This window comes from Triticum dicoccoides, chromosome 6B (assembly GCF_002162155.2).
Source record: "Triticum dicoccoides isolate Atlit2015 ecotype Zavitan chromosome 6B, WEW_v2.0, whole genome shotgun sequence".
NCBI classification, from domain to species: domain Eukaryota; kingdom Viridiplantae; phylum Streptophyta; class Magnoliopsida; order Poales; family Poaceae; genus Triticum; species Triticum dicoccoides.
The window spans coordinates 585081632-585104311 of record NC_041391.1 but is presented as its reverse complement, the minus strand read 5'-3'; the positions used below and the strand labels follow the sequence as shown (position 1 = coordinate 585104311).

Genomic DNA, 22680 nt, shown 5'->3' with positions numbered 1-22680 from the left:
ATTGCTTTGTCACGATGGCTCAAGATAATACTAAATTGTGTGACTTTTCCAATACCAACAACAATGATTTTATTAACACTCCGATTGCTCCTACTACTAATGCAGAATCTTGTGAAATTAATGCTGCTTTGCTGAATCTTGTTATGAAAGATCAATTTTCTGGCCTTCCTAGTGAAGATGCCGCATCCCATCTAAACAATTTCGTTGATTTGTGCGATATGCAAAAGAAGAAATATGTGGATAATGATATTGTTAAATTAAAGCTATTTCTGTTTTTGCTTAGAGATCGTGCTAAGACTTGGTTCTCATCTTTTCCTAGAAATAGTATTGATTCGTGGAATAAGTGTAAAGATGCTTTCATCCCTAAGTATTTTCCTCCCGCTGAGATCATCTCCCTTAGGAATGATATTATGAATTTTAATCAACTTGATCATGAGCATGTTGCACAATCTTGGGAGAGGATGAAATTGATGATACGTAATTGTCCTACTCATGGTTTGAATTTGTGGATGATTATACAAATTTTTTATGCCGGATTGAATTTTGCTTCTAGAAATCTTTTAGACTCGGTCGCGGGAGGCACTTTTATGGAAATCACTTTAGGAGAGGCTACTAAACTCCTAGATAATATTATGGTTAATTATTCTCAGTGGCACACCGAAAGATCCACTAGTAGAAAGGTTCATGCAATTGAAGAAAATAATGTTTTGGGTGGAAAGATGGATGAACTTATGAAATTATTTGCTAATAAAAGTGTTTCTTCTGATCCTAATGATATTCCTTTGTCCACTTTGATTGAGAATAACAATGAGTCTATGGATGTGAATTTTGTTGGTAGGAACAATTTTGGTAACAACGCGTATAGAGGCAATTTTAATTCCAGGCCGTTTCCTAGTAATTCCTCTAATAATTATGGTAATTCCTACAACAACTCTTATGGAAATTTTAATAAGATGCCCTATGATTTTGAGAATAGTGTTAAAGAATTTATGAGTTCGCAAAAGAATTTCAATGCTTTGATTGAAGAAAAATTGCTTAAGATTGATGAGTTGGCTAGGAACGTGGATATAATTTCTCTTGATGTTGATTCTGTGAAACTTAGATCTATCCCACCTAAGCATGATATCAATGAGTCTCTCAAGGCCATGATAATTTCCATTGAAGAGTGCAAAGAAAGAACTGCTAACATGCGTGCTAAAAAAGATTGGTTTGTAAAAGCATGTTCTTCTAGTTTCCATGATAATAGTGATGATGATCTAAAAGTGATTGATGTGACTCCTGTTAAATCTTTATTTTCCAATATGAATCTTGATAAAGATGGGACTGGAGATGAGTCAACTTTAGTTAAAAGGCGCCCCAATGATTCAGAGTTTTTAGATCTAGATGCAAAAATTGATAAAAGTGGGATTGAAGAGGTCAAGACTTTAAGTAGCCATGAACCCACTATTTTGGATTTCAAGGAATTTAATTATGATAATTACTCTTTAATAGATTGTATTTCCTTGTTGCAATCTGTGTTAAATTCTCCCCATTCTTATAATCAAAACAAAGCTTTTACTAAACATATCGTTGATGCTATGATGCAATCTTTTGAAGAAAATCTTGAAGTATAAGTTTCTATTCCTAGAAAACTTTATGATGAGTGGGAACCTACTATTAAGATTAAGATTAAATATTATGAATGCTATGCTTTGTGTGACTTGGGTGCTAGTGTTTCCATGATTCCAAAACCTTTGTGTGATGTGCTAGGTTTTCGTGAATTTGATGATTGCTCTTTAAATTTGCATCTTGTAGATTCCACTATTAAGAAACCTATGGGAAGTATTAATGATGTTCTTGTTGTTGCAAATAGGAATTATGTTCTCGTAGATTTCATTGTTATTGATATAGATTGCAATCCTACATGTCCTATTATTCTTGTTAGACCTTTCCTTAGAACGATTGGTGCAATTATTGATATGAAAGAAGGAAACATTAGATTCCAATTTCCGTTAAGGAAAGGCATGGAACACTTTCCTAGGAAGAAAATAAATTGCCTTTTGAATCTATTATGGGAGCCACTTATGGATTGCATACCAAAGATGGCAATACGTAGATCTATTCGTGTTTTTATGCCTAGCTTGGGGCGTTAAACGATAGCGCTTGTTGGGAGGCAACCCTATTTTATTTTTGTTCTTTGATTTTTGCTACTGTTTAGTAATAAATAATTCATCTAGCCTCCTGTTAGATGTGGTTTTATGTTTTAATTAGCATTTGTGCCAAGTAGAACCTTTGGGAAGACTTGGGTGAAAGTTGATTTGATCTTGCTGAAAAAAACAGAAACTTTGCACTCACAAGATTAATTTTTATTTTTAACAGAAGAGTGATTTTGAGTTGATTCTTTTCTAAGAAGATTAATAGACAAATTCCTCACATCCACCAATTTATTTCAGAATTTTTGGAGTTACAGAAGTATTCAAGAGTTATAGATTACTACAGACTGTTCTGTTTTTGACAGATTCTGTTTTTCGCGTGTTGTTTGCTTATTCTGATGAACCTATGAGTAGTATCGGGGGGTATGAACCATGGAGAAGTTGAAATACAGTAGATATTACACCAATATAAATAAGGAATGAGTTTGTAACAGTACCTTAAAGTGGTGATTTATTTTCTTATACTAACGGAGCTTATGAGGTTTTCTGTTGAAGTTTTGTGTTGTGAAGTTTTCAAGTTTTGGGTAAGGATTTGATGGACTTTGGAATAAGGAGTGGAAAGAGCCTAAGATTGGGGATTCCCAAGGCACCCAAGTTAAAATTCAAGGACAACCAAAAGCGTAAGCTTGGGGATGCCCCGGAAGGCATCCCCTCTTTCGTCTTCGTCTATCGGTAATTTTACTTGAGGCTATACTTTTATTCACCACATGATATGTGTTTTGCTTGAGCGTCTTGTATGATTTGAGTCTTTGCTTTTTAGTTTACCACAATCATCCTTTCTGTACACACCTTTTGGGAGAGACACGCATGAATCGTGATTTATTAGAATACTCTACGTGCTTCACTTATATCTTTTGAGCTAGACAATATTGCTCTAGTGCTTCACTTATATCGTTTTAGAGCACGGAGATGGTTTTATTTTATAGAAATTGTTGAAATCTCATGCTTCACTTATATTATTTTGAGAGTCTTTTATAACAACATGGTAATTTGCTTTGGTTATAAAATTAGTCCTAATATGATGGGCATCCAAGATAGATATAATAAAAACTTCCATATGAAGTGCATTGAATACTATGAGAAGTTTGATTCTTTATGATTGTTTTGAGATATGAAGATGGTGATATTAGAGTCATGCTAGTAGAGTAGTTGTGAATTTTAGAGATACTTGTGTTAAAGTTTTTTATTCCCGTAGCATGCACGTATGGTGAACCGTTATGTGATGAAGTTGGAGCATGATTTATTTATTGATTGTCTTCCTTATGAGTGGCGGTCGGGGACGAGCGATGATCTTTTCCTACCAATCCATCCCCCTAGGAGCATGCGCGTAATACTTCGTTTCGATAACTAATAGATTTTTGCAATAAGGATGTGAGTTCTTTATGACTAATGTTGAGTCCATGGATTATACACACTCTCACCCTTCCACAATTGCTAGCCTCTCTTATGTTACGCAATTTTCGCCGATACCATACACCCACCATATTCCTTCCTGAAAACAGCCACCATACCTACCTATTATGGCATTTCCATAGCCATTCCGAGATATATTGCCATGCAACTTTCCACCGTTCCGTTTATTATGACACGCTCCATCATTGTCATATTGCTTTGCATGATCATGTAGTTGACATCGTATTGTGGCTAAGCCACCATTCATATTTTTTTTTCATACTTGTCATTCTTGAATCATTGCACATCCCGGTACACCGCCAGAGGCATTCACATAGAGTCATATTTTGTTCCAAGTATTGAGTTATAATTCTTGAGTTATAAGTAAATAAAAGTGTGATGATCTTCATTATTAGAGCATTGTCCCATGTGAGGAAAGGATGATGGAGACTATGATTCCCCACAAGTCAGGATGAGACTCCGGACGAAAAAAAAGAGGCCATAAAAAAAGAGAAGGCCCAAATAAAAAAAATGAGAAAAGAGAGAAGGGGCAACGTCACTATCCTTTTCCACACTTGTGCTCCAAAGTAGCACCACGATCTTCATGATAGAGAATCTCATATGATGTCACTTTCATATACTAGTGGGAATTTTCAATATAGAACTTCACTTGTATATTCCAATGATGGGCTTCCTCAAAATGCCCTAGGTCTTCGTGAGCAAGCAAATTGGATGCATACCCACTTAGTTTCCTTTTGAGCTTGCATACACTTATAGCTCTAGTGCATCCGTTGCATGACAATCCCTACTCACTCATATTGATATTTATTGATGGGCATATCCATAGCTTGTTGATACACCTAGTTGATGTGAGACTATCTTCTTCCTTTTTGTCTTCTCCATAACCACCATATTCTATTCCACCTATAGTGCTATATCCATGGCTCATGCTCATGTATTGTGTGAACATTGAAAAAGTTTGAGAACATCAAAATTATGAAACAATTGCTTGGCTTGTCATCGGGGTTGTGCATGATTTAAATATTTTGTGTGATAAAGATAGAGCATATCCAGACTATATGATTTTGTAGGGATAGCTTTATTTGGCCATGTTATTTTGAGAAGACATGATTGCTTTGTTAGTATGCTTGAAGTATTATTATTTTTATGTCAATATTAAACTTTTGTTTTGACTCTTTCGGATCTGAACATTCATGCCACAATGAGGAAAATTACATGGATAAATATGTTAGGTAGCATTCCACATCAAAAATTCAGTTTTTATCATTTACCTACTTGAGGACAAGCAGGAATTAAGCTTGGGGATGCTTGATACGTCTCCAATGTATCAATAATTTTTAATTGTTCCATGCTATTATATTATCTGTTTTGATATTTAATAGGCATTCATATGCTATTTTATATTATTTTTGGGACTAACATATTAATCAAGGGCCCTGTGCCAGTTTCTGTTTTTTTTCCTATTTTAGAGTTTTGCAGAAAAGGAATACCAAACGGAGTCCAAACGGAACGAAACCTTCAGGACGATCTTTCTTGGACCGAAAGCAAACCAAAAGACTTGGAGATGAAGTTGGAGGTGCAACTAGGCAGCCACGAGGTAGGAGGGCGCCCCCCACCCTTGTGGGCCCCTTGTAGCTCCCCTGACCTAGTTCCTTCGTATATATATACTCATATACCCTGAAAACATCCAGGGGTGCCACGAAACCACTTTTCCACCGCCGCAACCTTCTGTACCCGTGAGATCCCATCTAGGAACCTTTTCCGGTGTCCTGCGGAGGGGATTCAATCACGGAGGGCTTCTATTTCAACACCATTACCTTTCCGATGAAGCGTGAGTAGTTTACCACAGACCTTCAGGTCCATTGTTATTAGCTAGATGGATTCTTATCTATCTTTGATTCTCAATACCATGTTCTCCTCGATGTTCTTGGAGACCTATTCAATGTATTATTCTTTTGTAGTGTGTTTGCCGAGATCCGATGAATTGTGGATTTATGATCAAGATTATCTATGAATATTATTTGGTCCTTCTCTGAATTCTTATATGCATGATTTGATATCTTTGCAAGTCTCCTCAAATTATCGGTTCAGTTTGGCCTACTAGATTGATATTTCTTGCAATGGGGGAAGTGCTTAGCTTTGGGTTCAATCTTGCGGTGTCCTTTCCCGGTGACAGTAGGGGCAGCAAGGCATGTATTGTATTGTTTCCATCGAGGATAAAAAGATGGGGTTTTCATCATATTGCTTGAGTTAATTCCTCTACATCATGTCATCTTGCTTAATGCGTTACTCCATTCTTTATGAACTTAATACTCTAGATGCATGCTGGATAGCATTCGATGTGTGGAGTAATAGTAGTAGATGCAGGCAGGAGTCGGTCTACTTAACATGGAGGTGATGCCTATGTTCATGATCATTGCCTTAGATATCATCATAACTCTGCGCTTTTCTATCAATTGCTCGGCCGTAATTTGTTCACCCACTGTAATATTTGCTATCTCGAGAGAATCCACTAGTGAAACCTATGGCCCCCGGGTCTCTTTTCCATTATATTGTATCTCGTTTACATCTTGCTAGTTCCCGATCTACTATTTTGCAATCTTTTTCTTTCCAATCTATTAACCAAAAATACCAAAAATATTTACTTTACTGTTTATCTATCTCTATCAGATATCACTTTTGCAAGTGACCGTGAAGGGATTGACAACCCCTTTATCGCCTTGGGTGCAAGTTGTTGATTGTTGGTGCATGTATTCGGTGACTTGTGCGCTGTCTCCTACTGGATTGATACCTTGATTCTCAAAACTGAGGGAAATACTTAGGCTACTTTCCTGCATCACCCCTTCCTCTTCAAGGGGAAACGAACATAAGCTCAAGAGGTAGCAGGCTCCGACTCAGCTTTGACAGGGGATGGCGGGGCCACCGGCGGCAGGAGGCAGTCGCCTGCTACAGAGAGGGAAATGGCCTGCGCCATGGCCGCCTTGTACGCTGCCTCCTCTTCCTCAGCCGTCGCCGCCCTGCGCCGCTCGTCCTCCTCGCTCTCCCAGTAAACCGCCGCTAGGGGCGCCTGGTAGGCGGCCTCCGCCGCCTGATCCTCCAGCCGGACGACGAGCGGGGGCGGCGGCACGGTGCGGTCGACCTCGCGAACGCCGCATCGCCTTGCCTCCTCGTGCTCGAAGGCAAACCATCAAGCCCAGTTGGGCGAGTCAGTTGCGTAGGCGGGGTCGCGGTGCTACTCCGGCGTCAGGAGCGCCCGCCGGCGCTGTACCTCCTCTGCGTGCGCCCTAGCCGACCGCGGCGCTGCCGGCACCGTGATCCACTCCGGATCTAGGTGCCAGTCATGCAGCAAGGTGATGTCGGGGTACAGGAGATGCACACGGTGCTGCCAGTGCCACTCCGCTTGGTGCACTGGCATGTTGACGCGCTGCCTCGACCGACGAGCTGGCGCTGGTGGAGGTGGGAGGAACACCGCGGGAAAAGGAATGGCGGGGGACTTGCCCTTAGCCTTGCTGCTGCCGGCGTCGGAGAAGAGCCATCTGGCTTCACTGGGGTGGCTAGGGTTTGCCGGTGATGGGAGAGCAGACTGTGGCTAGATGGGGATGGGGGCTGGCTGGAAGCGGATGAGGACGGCCCCGCCACACGGTCAGTTTAAAAAAGGACGACCGCCGTCACTGACATGTGGGACCGAGGTCATGAATTAAGCTGAACAGGTAGGCCACGAACAGTTGGATGACTGCCAGGTGGGGACACGACGGACACCAAAAGGCGCGCGTGGCGTCCATTCCGCGTCCACGCCGACGCATTTTGAGCGCAAATTTGGGCTGCAAATGTGTCAGCGCGGACGTGAAGCAGACTCAATTTGGGTTTGGGTCGGCGCGTTGGGCCTCCTCTTTTGTCCATGCCGATCCAAACGGACAACGGCGGACGAAATGGGTCGCCCCATTGGATTTGCTCTTATGTCAATCTCTAACCGTTTGTCTGGGTATCCAGAATTTGACGTGAGTTATTTGGCTAGGTAAATGATTCCTGCTGGGAATCAATTTGTAGTTGGATGGTTAGAAGTATAGTGGTGTCTCCGGTTCATTAGGATTCAAGTCTTAGACTTATCCATGCTCGCATTTTTTTAGATTTATTTCAACATTTCCGATGATGTGCGTACGGAGATGTTCCCGTCGACTACGAAGGCGTTTGTGTTGATTTCGTCAATCTCAAGATGATGTGTCGGCTCAATCTTTTTAAGGTGCACACAAAGATAGGGTGTGCATGCGTGCATACATAAAGGTGAATGTATGTGCATATATATAAGTGTTTGCATTCGTATTGTCAAAAGAATGATTCCTGCTGGGCGACTGTCTAGGAATTGGGCTGTTCGCCTCGGCACGTGACTAAAGGAACAAACATAAATGCAACATGTGTTCTTGCGGGCCAACCTTATCTCTTTCTTAGTCATCTTCGTCCCGATCTGTCTCTTGTCACGTTCTTCCTTTCCCATCTCATACAGGGAGGGCTCCTACTTTGTTGTGGCTCATGCCAAAACTCTTCCCTGTTGTGGCCACCGGAGTCGTTGCCCAACTCTCCTTCCACCCCCCATGCTCTGATGTGTTTTCTCCAGGGGCGCTCGACTGTCGTTGTTCATGGGGACTAGGTGAGGCAGCGCTGCGAATCGTGATCAGATGCCATGAGCGATTGGGGCGAGGGGGTAGCGGCTACGAGGTAGTTGCTACAACCGCCAATCGGCGGAAGCTAGGAAGCGGTTCTCTCATTGTGGGGATACTATAATCGGCAGCTACAGGAGCTGCAATCACAATTGGTGGGAGTTGCAACCATACACACAAAATGCTATGACCGGTACACATTTTTTGCTTGAAACTAGAGAAGGGGGTGTTGCATCTGCCACCTAAAAAAGCTGCAACAAGAAACACAACAGTGCTACAATGGGCGTAGTTTTTTGCTGGAACAAGAGCTACGATATCGGGAGAAGAAACAAGCAAGGTGTCGGTGTCAAAACCGGCGGATCTCGGGTAGGGGGTCCCGATCTGCGCGTCTTAGGCTAATGGTAACAGGAGGCAAGGGACACAATGTTTACCCAGGTTCGGGCCCTCTCGATGGAGGTAAAACCCTGCTTCCTGCTTGATTGATATTGATGATATGAGTAGTACAAGAGTTGATCTACCACGAGATCGTAGAGGCTAAACCCTAGAAGCTAGCCTATGATGATTGTGATTGTGATCGTTCCTCTAAGGACCAAACTCTCCGGTTTATATAGACACCGGAGAGGGCTAGGGTTTACATGGAGTCGGTTACAAAGAAGGAAATATAATATCCGGATCACCAAGCTTGCCTTCCACGCAAAGGAGAATCCCATCCGGACACGGGACGGAGTCTTGAGTCTTGTATCTTCACGCTCCAATAGTACGGCCAAAGTATATAGTCCGGCTGTCCGAATACCCCCTAATCCAGGACTCCCTCAGTAGCCCCTGAACCAGGCTTCAATGACGATGAGCCCGGCGCGCAGTTTTGTTTTCGGCATTGCAAGGCGGGTTCCATCTCCGAATACTCCAAAATACCTGTTACGACGAATAGTGTCCGTCTTCCCATCAATGTTGTACTCCTCGGCTTCTGTGCCTCAATAATGACCATCTCCACATGTCGAGCGAATGCGAGGAGCCATGGCATTTTTGCATTTGCCACCCTCCGGTCTGGCAGGTTAACCGTCTATTTGAGGGGACGGGGATTCCCAGATCCAAACCTCATCCTCTTCCTTCGAGCAAACATCCAACAGAGCACTCCGGAAAAACCATTCCAACATGGCCGGTCGCCGCAGCTCTGCTTCTCGCTCTTCCCGCTCCAAGCCGGGTGACTGGGAGGAGTGTTCAGTCCCTCACAGTCGTTTGATAGAGTTACAGACCCAAGGGTTTCTCCCACCGGCGTTCATGGTCCCCGTCCGAGCCGGAATAGCCACCTATAATGGTGGGGAGCAAGTGGAGGGATCTCCTAATCCTTCCCCAGAGGAGCGAATATGCCTCATCCCGCATCTGCTAAGGGGCGTCGGGTTTCCTATCCACCCATTTCTTCGCGGGCTCCTGGAGTTCTATGGCCTCCAGTTGCACAACTTTACCCCTGCCTCCGTGCTGCATATAGCAGGATACTTCGCCCTTTGCGAGCTATTTCTAGGCTGCGAGGCTCACTTTGGGTTATGGAAGAAGCTATTCTGCCTTGTCCCTCGCAACCAGGGAGAATCCCTATGTCAAGTGGGCGGAGCCGAAGTATGTCGCATCGCCGAGACCGGATACCTATCCGGTACTCCCAAGAAGGCACAGGAGAACTGGCATTCGGAGTGGTTTATGTCAATGATGTTCCCCTTCCGGATCTAGTACGGACAGGCCTCCCTAAGTTCAATAACGCTCCACCGAAGGCATGTCGAAGCTGGCTCCCTCGGGTCCCCCAAGAGGAGGATACCAGAGAAATACACTTTCTGATGAGCAGGATAAATTTACTGGCAAAATCCAGGCTGACGATAGTGGAGGTAATGGCAATGTGCATAATGCAGGGAGTGTAGCCGCTTCAATATCGGGGGAAGCCCATGTAGCATTTCAACGGGGAAGATGATGCCACCCGCTGTGGCCGCAAAGGTTCGGACTCTGCCACGGCTCTGGCGAGGATATTGTCCGATTTATACAAAGGAGAGAGGAAGAATTCCTTCAGATTAAACCACGGGATGGATTCTCCATGTACAACTCCCCAAGCTGGGTAAGTCATTATTCTTTTCCCCGCCTCACTTATTGTGGCATTCTTCGCTAAGATTATCTGCCTCAATATTTCCGAGAAGGAACTGAGGAGGGCCGTAGAAGGAATCTCCAGCCCTTCCCCGCAGCCAGAGGACCCCGGAAGGGCCCTCGATCCAGGACTTGAAGAAGATCCAGATATTACTTTGGAGCTCGTCAACAGGATATTTTATCAGGCAAGCTATGATGGCGCCTTAGTGGCTATTATCATCGACTATCCCGGACTGCTACCTGCGTCGCGTGTAGGCCAAGCCAAAAACCCTATCCTCCGAAGAGGACTCCTTTCTGATGTCATGCCTTACCCCTGAAGTGTCGTGTTTTTGCAGAGATGATGGTCAGAGCGCGGGGCCAAGCCCCTAGGGACCCATCGGCAACGGGCGTCCGGATCAGGCAGGCTTAAGAGGTAGGCGGTTAGGGTCGAAACGCCGCTACAAAGGTAAGGTAAAAACCTATTCTGTGATTGCTGTATTTGAAATGTAACAGCACCCTTCATGTCCTGGCAGGAAGAGGAGTAGCCGGACTATATCCGGGGATCCTGCCAATCACGCCTCCACCAGCCGGCTTCCAGAACCGGCTTCGAGAGAGGAGGCGGACGTGGGGCCGGTGCCGCATAGTCCCCCGACAGAGGACGCGGATATGCTTTCTGCCACGAATTCTGAAGTAGAGAGTGCCATGAATCACTGACGCTGATGGGTCGGACTTCGCAACAACATCTTTTCCGAAGAGGCATTTAATGCTTTCAATTTGGGAGACGCATACATCCGAGCTTCTCAAGGTGGGCTTGCCCGAGCAACGGACCAGTATACCAAAGATATACGGGTAAGAAAATTTGATAAGCATGTATAGTAGTAGCCCCTGAGACTTGAAACGGTTGGAACAACAGTTTTAAGGATCGATTTATGCACATGTCCTTGTAGATAAGACTGAGCAATTGTCTCGGGAGCTGGAGGAGTGCAAGGCCCAGATGAGGGCCACGGTTGCCAAGTTAGAGGAATCCCAGTAGGCCTCATCTGGTAGCGTTTGTCTCAATTGTATGAAGATGTACCAGTTAGTAAGTGGCTCGTATGATAAGTCTAACAGAAAATTCTGCAGACAATCCCGGGGTGAATCCAGAGTTCGTAGGAGATAACGAGTCGCATCTCCAAAGGCAGCTGAAAGCTGGCGAGCGCATTCTTACGCAAGTTAGGCAGGAGAAGAACAATCTGCAAGATGCCAATGTCCGGCTGGACGTCGAACTAAAAGACGTTCGTGCTCAGCTGGCGGACTCCGTAAAGGAGAACAAAATGCTTCGTCACGGCATTTATGGTAAGTGCCTAGACGAACTGTAGTACAGCTCGGCGAGGAAGCGTATTGAAAGAATATTTATTTGTAGGTATACTGACGGGCCGCCCTGAGGTGGAGATGCCCGCGTCTGCAGGAGATTTACTGCAAGACCTCTCACAACTGCACGAGCGAGCTCGGCAGGTGATGCAGGGCCTTGCTCAGGCCTTGTGGCCATCAAGCTTCCTGTCGAAGGGCATGGGGGAGCTTGTGGATATGCTTCAAGGAGCACGGCAGCACTTCCGATTGTGGAAGATGTCAGCCTGCCAACAAGGTGCAAGAGAAGCCTGGGCTATGGTGAAGACGCGCTACACCAAGCTGGACCCGAACCATATGGCCGAAGTCGGACCGGCGGGGCCAGATGGGCAAGAAATTCCCGTGAGTCTGGTGTATGATCAGGTAGCATTAGCCGCAAAGTATTCCCAACAGGATTGTAAGCTAGATAGCCTGTTGGATGGTATAGAGGAGGAATATAGTCAGTCCAAGTGACTGTGTAATTCAATGGACATAAGTAGTCCCTAGCCGGATTAAAATCATTTTTCATGGCGGACCTTTTCGCTTCAGCCCCCGGATCCTACAGTCCAGGGTGTGTCCGAATACCCGCTCAGTTATACAGAACCGGGGTATGCGTGGAAACCAGGCGTAGGGGTCATAAGTGCTTGAACAGACAAGTACCCAACTAGTTATGTTATATTACATGGATAGTAAGAAACATTTTCCAGGGAGAATAGTTCCGTTAGGGGTTCCTTTCCCTGGGTACGCATGCGACGATGCACATGTCCGGACTGCAAACAAGGACGCAGGATACAAAACTTCTGGGGATTTACGTTGTAATAAACGAATACATCTTTTGTTCCAACCGAATATTCCCTTAAGGACGCTAGCTTTCGGCTTCACCCAGTCTGAGGTACACATCCGGCTGAACCGGCAGTAACAATCGCAGAGGTGCTCCCCTTATGCCCTAGCCGAATTAACGGGAACATAGGGCATAAACACAAGAGCCAGGCAACCCAGCATGGCCACATATTAAGTCATATCGATGCATATAATGGTGAATAAAAGGCACATATGAAAAAAGAATGCATATGTGATGGGCAAAAAGCCTTTAAAGTAACTATATTTAGCTTCCGTATAGGAAGCCCCCAGGTATTGCTTACACACATAGTGCGGCCGGAGTGATCCGGGCGTCCGCACTGTATTAAGTACTTTGTGTGAAGAGGAAAAGGTTGAGAAAGGAAAAGGGAGGGGACATAATTTAAAAGGAGGGGGGTAAGGAGACGAACACTAAGTTCGACGCTAGGCGTAGAATCTCCGGAGTCTGGCTGCATTCCATGGGTTCGGCTCGAGTCTGTTATCAGATGCATTATGTAAGCGGTACGCTCCTCCGGTGAGAACTTTATCAATGACGAAGGGACCCTCCCACTTAGGTTTGAGCTTGTCCTTCTTCTTCTCCGGTAGGCATAGAACGAGTTTACCAATATTGTAAGTTTTGGCCCGCACTTCTCTGCTTTGGTACCGTCGAGCCTACTGCTGATAGAATGCGGAACGGGCTTTTGCGACGTCGCGCTCCTCCTCCAGGGCATCTAAGTTATCCTGCCGATCTAACTCGGCTTCCTTCTCTTCATACATGTGCAGGAGAGGCAAATCATGTATTATGTCGCAGGGTAGTACTGCTTCTGCGCCGTACACCATAAAAAATGGTGTGTATCCGGTGGTGCGATTCGGCGTGGTCCGTAGCCCCCAGAGTGCGGAGTCGAGCTCTTTGACCCAGTGCGTGTCCGACTCTGTCAAGGATCGCACTAGTCTGGGTTTGATGCCGCTCATGATGAGACCGTTTGCACGTTCGACCTGGCCATTTGTTTGGGGATGGTAGACGGAGGCGTAATCGAGCTTTATGCCCATGTTGCCGCACCAAGTTTTCACTTCATCGGCTATAAAGTTTGAGCCATTATCAGTGATGATGTTGTGGGGGACGCCATATCGGTGTACGACCCCGGATATGAAGTCTATCACTGGTCCGGATTCGGCCGTTTTGACTGGTTTAGCTTCTATCCATTTGGTGAACTTGTCCACCATGACCAATACGTATTTTTTCTTATGGCTTCCCCCTTTAAGGGGTCCGACCATATCCAGCCCGCAGACCGCAAAGGGCCAAGTGATGGGGATTGTTTGGAGAGAGGTAGGGGGCATATGACTCTGATTGGCAAAGAGCTGACAACCGATGTAGTGTTGGACAAGGTCCTATGCGTCTGCTCGGGCTGTCGGCCAATAAAAGCCTGTACGGAAGGCCTTGCTGACTAGTGCTCGAGCCGCGGCATGGTGCCCGCCCAGTCCGGCATGGATTTCAGCCAAGAGCTGCTGCCCTTCCTCTTCGGAGATGCACCTTTGGAGCACTCCGGTCGCACTTTTATTATAGAGTTCCCCTTCATGGACTTTGTAAGCTTTAGAACGACGCACGATGCAACGAGCTTCATTCTGGTCTTCGGGGAGCTCCTGCCTATTTAGGTAGGCCAAGAAAGGTTCGGTCCACGAGGCGATTATAGCCATGATTTCATCGGCCGAAGACGTTATTTCGGTGGTTGAGCCTCCGATTATGCCTGATGGTTCGGAATCTGGGGGTGTATTCGGATCCGTGCTAGTGCTGTCGGACTCCCCTTCCTATACCATAGATGGCTTGAATAGCCTTTCTAGGAATATGTTAGGTGGGACAGGGTCGCGTTTAGCGCCGATGCGGGCGAGGATATCCGCCACCTGATTGTTTTCTCGAGCCACATGGTGGAATTCGAGCCCCTCGAACCGAACTGACATTTTGAGGATGGCATTACGGTAGGCCGCCATTTTCGGATCCTTGGCATTAAAGTCTCCGTTTATTTGTGATATTGCGAGGTTTGAATCCCCGCGCACCTCCAGGCGTTGAATGCCCATAGAGACTGCCATCCGAAGACCATGCAACAGAGCCTCGTATTCGGCTGCATTGTTGGAGTCTGTGTATAATATTTGGAGTACGTACTGGACCGTGTCTCCGGTGGGAGACATCAGGACTACACCTGCTCCCAATACGGCCAGCATTTTAGAGCCGTTGAAGTGCATGATCCAGTTAGAGTACACGCCGTACTCTTTAGGGAGTTCGGCTTCTGTCCATTCGGCGACAAAGTCAGCCAGTACCTGCAACTTGATGGCCCTCCGTGGCTTGTATGTTATGTCGAACGGAAGGAGCTCAATGGACCATTTAGCGATCCGGCCTGTAGCGTCGCGGTTATTTATTATGTCGTTGAGTGGTACTTCCGAGGCCACCGTGATCGAACACTCTTGAAAGTAGTGTCGTAGCTTTCGAGATGCCATGAAGACCGCATAAGCTATTTTTTCATAGTGTGCGTATCGGGATTTACATGGGGTGAGGAACATGGATACGAAATAAACCGGCTTCTGGAGCGGGAATTTGTATCTGTTAACCTCTCGTTCGATGACGAGCACTACGCTTACAACTTGATGTGTTGCAGCTATGTACAGCAGCATAGGTTTGCCAATATTTGGCGTTGTTAGGACTGGATTACTGGCCAATAAAGTCTTTATTTCATCCAGCCCGGCCGTGGCTGCATCCGTCCACACGAAGTGTTCGGTGCACCGAAGAAGGCGGTAACGAGATAGTGCCTTTTCTCCTAACCTGGAGATAAAGCGGCTTAAGGCAGCCACGCATCCAGCTAGTTTCTGGATGTGCTTGCGGTCTGTTGGTATAGACAACTGCGACAGAGCTCGGATTTTTGCCGGATTCGCTTCAATTCCTCTATTGGAAACAATGAAGCCCAGCAGTTTCCCAGAGAGGACGCCGAAAACACATTTTTCCGGGTTCAGCATAATGTCGTATGTTCGAAGGTTATTGAACGTAAGCCTCACACTACTAGGAAAAGGGCTATAGATGGAAATGACACTAATGGCGCACCAGACATGTGGTGCGCCATTAGTATATACTAATGGCGCACCACCTTCTGATGCGCCATTAGTGTTGAAACTACTAATGGCGCACCCTGCCTACGGTGCGCCATTAGTACCAAAATTATTTTTTTTTGAACTAGTGCGCCTGTCCAAACATACTAATGGCGCACCGTGGCATGGTGCGCCATTACTAGTTAAACTAGTAATGGCGCACCATGCCACGGTGCGCCATTAGTAACCTTGGCCACCACTTCCACCGAATGCACCCCCCCCCTGTGGATCGCCTTTTCAGTTTTAAAAAAAATAAAACAAAATGATAAAAATGTCAAAAAAATAAAAGAAAATAAGTTTCCCATGTGATATGTGGCCTAGTTGTTGGGAAAATTTGCAAATATGAATTTTGACTTCATTTGCAAAATCTCGCGAGAATTTGTAAAAATGGGCATAACTTTTGCATACTAACTCGGATGAAAAAGTTTTTTATATGAAAAATCATCCACAAGCGAAACCATGGCGGAGAGATACCCAGGCGACGGCGCAGCGGCGAATGGCTTCGGCCGCCAACACCTCCAGGAGCCGGAGGCGCGCCTTCTGTACAAGGCCGAGTACCCGGCGCCACCCGACATGCGCGTGCCGGGGGCGTGGAGACTGAGCGCCGCCGGCGTCCCGGTGCCGCCGGTACTCGAAGGGGCGGCACGGCGGGCGGAGATCGCCCGCATCCGCTCCTCGCTGACGGAGGAGCAGCAGAACGAGCCGAGGTACGCGCCCGACAGCGAAACGCTGTGGACGCTGTACTTCAAGCGCCGCTGCGAGGAGCAGATCACCTCCGTCAACGGCATCATCCCCTGCGGCCACCTCAACTCTGAAGGATGGCGCGAGTGGTGGGGCGTCCCCGGCCGCACACTCGACGCCGTCCTCGACCACATCGAGACCGGCAATGTGCCGCGACTGGAGTACCTGACGCGACCCTCCTTCTCTCGCCGCCGCAGCAGTTCCTGGATGCCGCGGCGAATGGAGCCAGGGTCGTCCTCGTCGTTGGGCTCTGGATCGCCGGCCCTCCGCCCCGTCAAGCCCGAGCCGGAGGGGACACAGCTCAGGCGTCGCTCTCGCAGCGGCGCCCTCGTCATCAACAAGCCCTAGCCTGCGACGTCACCGATGAGGCGCTCCCTCCGCCTGGTCTGGCCGAAGCCCGAGCCAGACATGCTCCCCGTGAAGCCGGAGCACGCCGGCATGGTGGCCCCCGACGACGAGTCCGCCCTCAAATGGGCGAAGGAGGACTACATCCGCGAGCAGGTGCGCCGCCAGCGTCGGGCGTACCTGGAGACCCAGGCCCGTCGCCGCGCCGAGGAGGGCGGCGTTATCGTCATCGACAGCGACGACGAGGGCGAGGCTGGACCCTCAAGCGCCCCACCACGTGTCGGCGACCCCGGCGAGGGCTGCAGCAGGGACGCCGTAGGTGAGGCGCGCGGCGACGATGACGGCGGCGGCGGCGACTACACCAGCTTCTACAGGCTTCTCGGCATGTAGACACGGCTAGGCTTTTTAGTTCGTTTTTAAGTTATTAGGGGCGTAGTTCATGCATGTTTTTAAGTTTTTATACAAATTTCGACGAAGTATGGCCGAGTTCATGCAAAAGTCGTCGAGTATGCACAAAATTGAAACGAACTTCGCCGAACCCGTGGCGATCGTGGGCCTGTGACTGGGAGCGAACCGAACCCCAGGGACCAAGCTAGTGCCGGTTCGCCCTCATGCCGCTCTTTTTCGTTGCCCTGTGGGGGGCCGAACGGCTGCAAATGCTCTTAGCCCAAGACGGAGTTGGGCGTACGCCATATACGTTCCGACAGTCGACCCAATTTTGTTTCCGAAAATGCTACAACAAAGGACTACATCCTGGCAAATATCTTGATTCTGCATCTGTTGTGGCATTTCAAAAGCAATCGAATAAAAAATGTCTAAGTTGGTGGAGGAAATCCAACACATCTCAAGGTAATTGTTGGAACTTGATCATATAAGGAGGTAAAAGTTGGTTCAATCAAACAATGCACGTGTTAATTGGAATTTCTCTAAGGGTACAAGATGGATGTGTTCACACACACACACACACACATGACATAACACAGACGGTCGTGTGGATTGTTCGGGTCATACCAAAGTGGGTGGGAATTAACACTCACTCCAACAAATGGCCAAATATCTAAGGGCGATTCGCCTCATTTTCTCTAATTAAGTGTCTTTGGGTTGAAAACTGTTAGTTAATTTGAATAAAGGTATTAGGTAAACTATTTCTTCAGTGGTGGCATTTTAACTTCTTGTCTCGTTCTATAGGAGACAATGGACTCCATCAGCACTTTGGCATATTTGGAGGTGGTGGCATGATCTTAGCTTCTTCTGCCTTGCCGTTCTTCACAATAAACACGGTCTCCATCCCCCACACCATGTGTCGCTCAAAATGGCAATGCATGAACCATACACCTAAATTAACAACCATAGGAACACAATGGTGAAGTTAGAAAAACCCTCACAAAGAGCCATAGAAATGCTGAAAGAGATGCCTTAATAAACACTCACCTGGATTCGCCGCCCGGAAGCGGATTGCGGCCGAACCAGCCTTGGGCACGGAGACCGTGTTCTGGTACGGTGGGTCGTCCAAGTTGTACGTGGCCGGGTCCTTGTGCCTGTCAAAGTTACCAGCCCCTCTCCCGACCACGTAGAAGCTGTACCCGTGTAGGTGCATGGGGTGGCTCTCGCTGCCGAGGATGGCCGTGTCCTGGAATACCACCTCCACCACGGTGCCGTACTCCAGCACCTTCACCCTCGTGTCGCGCGCCGTGAACCTGAGGTCTAGAGGGAGGTCGTCTGAGGTGTAGTTGAAAGCCACCGCCGGGTTGTCGGGGAAGTTTGTCTTCGCGAGGCCCAGTAGGACCGAGCTGTAGTAGGCTCCGAGAATGGCCGTGCTGGGCATCACGAAGCTGACGTTGTTGAGGCTCGCGGCGAGGCTGTTGTTGCGGGGGCCCTTGCACAGCTTGCCGGGCGTGCAGGGGATCTCGTTCACCGCGATGGTGATGAGCATGTGCTCGTCGACCTGTCGGGGCACGTCCACCGGATGCTCCTCGCTGGCGAGGGGCTTGAGCTGCACCGAGTATGCCTCCGCCGCCGTGCTGTCGTTGATGGCGGACAGGACGGGGATGCCCGACATCGCCGTGGCCTGCGGCGCATCGATGTACTCCAGGATGGCGGTGGTCGTGCTGTTATCGAAGCGGGCGAGCGGGTTGGTCGCGTACGGCCTTGCCGCCATGTAGTACCTTGTGTGGTTTGAGCGGCCACCGTCGGTGTTGAGCAGCACAGTCTTGGTCTAGCCCGGCCCGATGAAGACGTGGTCGACTATGAACTGCTTGGTGTAGGCGGCGTCGGTGCCGACCACCGTGAGGCGATGCCCGGCGATGGCGAAGAAGAACTCGTTGGTGAGCGCCGCGTTGATGATGCGGAGCATGTAGGTCTTGCCGTGCTCGACGGGGAGCTTGAAGGTGGTGTCACTGGAGCATGGGAACAGGTCGCCGGGCTGGCCGTTGATGGTGTTGGCGTCCGACGGCTGGAAGTCGCCGCCGCTGCTGAGGGCTTCGGCGAGCATTTGCCCGACGTCGCGGTTCCACCACTCCCCTGCATGCAAAAATGTTCATACATTCAAGCTCACCCCAGGTCCCAAGCACACGATCGGAGTTCAAGAAGGAAGGTTTTTAATTTCGAAAACAAAATAATTTCGGTCCTGTTATTTCGGATTTTATGATTTTAAATTTCACTCTATTTTAGAGAATTCTAACATAATTTAAATTTATTTTGAAATCAGCTTGAATCTACCTCGAAATTTCAGGGTTAAAAATATTTTGCACCCCACTGAAATATGCGAAATTTCAAAAAAAAAAACAAAAATTTCGTTGAAATTTTTAACCCAAGGAGCATCGGCGTTTGAGCGCGCGTACCGAGGATAATGGGAATCTGCCGGTGCGGCTTCGGGAAGGGGTAGGCGGTGCCGCGCCAGGGGTGGATGACGATGGCGCCGTGCACGGTGGCGCGGTCGAAGTCGCTGTGCGCGTGCCACCACAGCGTGCCCTCCTCCTCAGAGAAGATGATCCGGTAGGTGAAGGTGTTGCCGGGCTGGATGGGGCACTGCGTTATATAGGCCGGCCCGTCTGACCATGGGTTCCGCGGCTGGTCGATGCCGTGCCTGCGCCATACACAATGCACAGAGAATTAGGTAGTGTTCTTGTGAGCAGAGCTTCATGCCAATGGCGTCTTGGCGTGAAACAAACAAGTCCAGTTCTGAGGAGACTGGAAAAACTACCAGTGGATGGTGACGTTTTGGTGGCCTTGGTTGTGGACGTTTACGAGGACGACGTCGCCCTTGCACTAGGCGTAGAATCTCCGGAGTCTGGCTGCATTCCATGGGTTCGGCTCGAGTCTGTTATCAGATGCATTATGTAAGCGGTACGCTCCTCCGGTGAGAACTTTATCAATGACGAAGGGACCCTCCCACTTAGGTTTGAGCTTGTCCTTCTTCTTCTCCGGTAGGCATAGAACGAGTTTACCAATATTGTAAGTTTTGGCCCGCACTTCTCTGCTTTGGTACCGTCGAGCCTACTGCTGATAGAATGCGGAACGGGCTTTTGCGACGTCGCGCTCCTCCTCCAGGGCATCTAAGTTATCCTGCCGATCTAACTCGGCTTCCTTCTCTTCATACATGTGCAGGAGAGGCAAATCATGTATTATGTCGCAGGGTAGTACTGCTTCTGCGCCGTACACCATAAAAAATGGTGTGTATCCGGTGGTGCGATTCGGCGTGGTCCGTAGCCCCCAGAGTGCGGAGTCGAGCTCTTTGACCCAGTGCGTGTCCGACTCTGTCAAGGATCGCACTAGTCTGGGTTTGATGCCGCTCATGATGAGACCGTTTGCACGTTCGACCTGGCCATTTGTTTGGGGATGGTAGACGGAGGCGTAATCGAGCTTTATGCCCATGTTGCCGCACCAAGTTTTCACTTCATCGGCTATAAAGTTTGAGCCATTATCAGTGATGATGTTGTGGGGGACGCCACATCGGTGTACGACCCCGGATATGAAGTCTATCACTGGTCCGGATTCGGCCGTTTTGACTGGTTTAGCTTCTATCCATTTGGTGAACTTGTCCACCATGACCAATACGTATTTTTTCTTATGGCTTCCCCCTTTAAGGGGTCCGACCATATCCAGCCCGCAGACCGCAAAGGGCCAAGTGATGGGGATTGTTTGGAGAGAGGTAGGGGGCATATGACTCAGATTGGCAAAGAGCTGACAACCGATGTAGTGTTGGACAAGGTCCTATGCGTCTGCTCGGGCTGTCGGCCAATAAAAGCCTGTACGGAAGGCCTTGCTGACTAGTGCTCGAGCCGCGGCATGGTGCCCGCCCAGTCCGGCATGGATTTCAGCCAAGAGCTGCTGCCCTTCCTCTTCGGAGATGCACCTTTGGAGCACTTCGGTCGCACTTTTATTATAGAGTTCCCCTTCATGGACTTTGTAAGCTTTAGAATGACGCACGATGCAACGAGCTTCATTCTGGTCTTCGGGGAGCTCCTGCCTATTTAGGTAGGCCAAGAAAGGTTCGGTCCACGAGGCGATTATAGCCATGATTTCGTCGGCCGAAGGCGTTATTTCGGTGGTTGAGCCTCCGATTATGCCTGATGGTTCGGAATCTGGGGGTGTATTCGGATCCGTGCTAGTGCTGTCGGACTCCCCTTCCTATACCATAGATGGCTTGAATAGCCTTTCTAGGAATATCTTAGGTGGGACAGGGTCGCGTTTAGCGCCGATGCGGGCGAGGATATCCGCCACCTGATTATTTTCTTGAGCCACATGGTGGAATTCGAGCCCCTCGAACCGAACTGACATTTTGAGGATGGCATTACGGTAGGCCGCCATTTTCGGATCCTTGGCATTAAAGTCTCCGTTTATTTGTGATATTGCGAGGTTTGAATCCCCGCGCACCTCCAGGCGTTGAATGCCCATAGAGACTGCCATCCGAAGACCATGCAACAGAGCCTCGTATTCGGCTGCATTTTTGGAGTCTGTGTATAATATTTGGAGTACGTACTGGACCGTGTCTCCGGTGGGAGACATCAGGACTACACCTGCTCCCAATGCGGCCAGCATTTTAGAGCCGTTGAAGTGCATGATCCAGTTAGAGTACACGCCGTACTCTTTAGGGAGTTCGGCTTCTGTCCATTCGGCGACAAAGTCAGCCAGTACCTGCGACTTGATGGCCCTCCATGGCTTGTATGTTATGTCGAACGGAAGGAGCTCAATGGCCCATTTAGCGATCCGGCCTGTAGCGTCGCGGTTATTTATTATGTCGTTGAGTGGTACTTCGGAGGCCACCGTGATCGAACACTCTTGAAAGTAGTGTCGTAGCTTCCGGGACGCCATGAAGACCGCATAAGCTATTTTTTGATAGTGTGCGTATCGGGATTTGCATGGGGTGAGGAACATGGATACGAAATAAACCGGCTTCTGGAGCGGGAATTTGTATCTGTTAACCTCTCGTTCGATGACGAGCACTATGCTTACAACTTGATGTGTTGCAGCTATGTACAGCAGCATAGGTTTGCCAATATTTGGCGTTGTTAGGACTGGATTACTGGCCAATAAAGTCTTTATTTCATCCAGCCCGGCCGCGGCTGCATCCGTCCACACGAAGTGTTCGGTGCACCGAAGAAGGCGGTAACGAGATAGTGCCTTTTCTCCTAACCTGGAGATAAAGCGGCTTAAGGCAGCCACGCATCCAGCTAGTTTCTGGATGTGCTTGCGGTCTGTTGGTATAGACAACTGCGACAGAGCTCGGATTTTTGCCGGATTCGCTTCAATTCCTCTATTGGAAACAATGAAGCCCAGCAGTTTCCCAGAGAGGACGCCGAAAACACATTTTTCCGGGTTCAGCATAATGTCGTATGTTCGAAGGTTATTGAACGTAAGCCTCACACTACTAGGAAAAGGGCTATAGATGGAAATGACAC

General features: G+C 48.1%; 1 pseudogene; it reads right to left on the bottom strand.

The window, feature by feature from the left end:
• Window positions 1-17984: 17984 nt before the first annotated feature.
• Window positions 17985-21225, bottom strand: LOC119321304 (annotated as a pseudogene).
• Between the last annotated feature and the right edge of the window lie 1455 nt (window positions 21226-22680).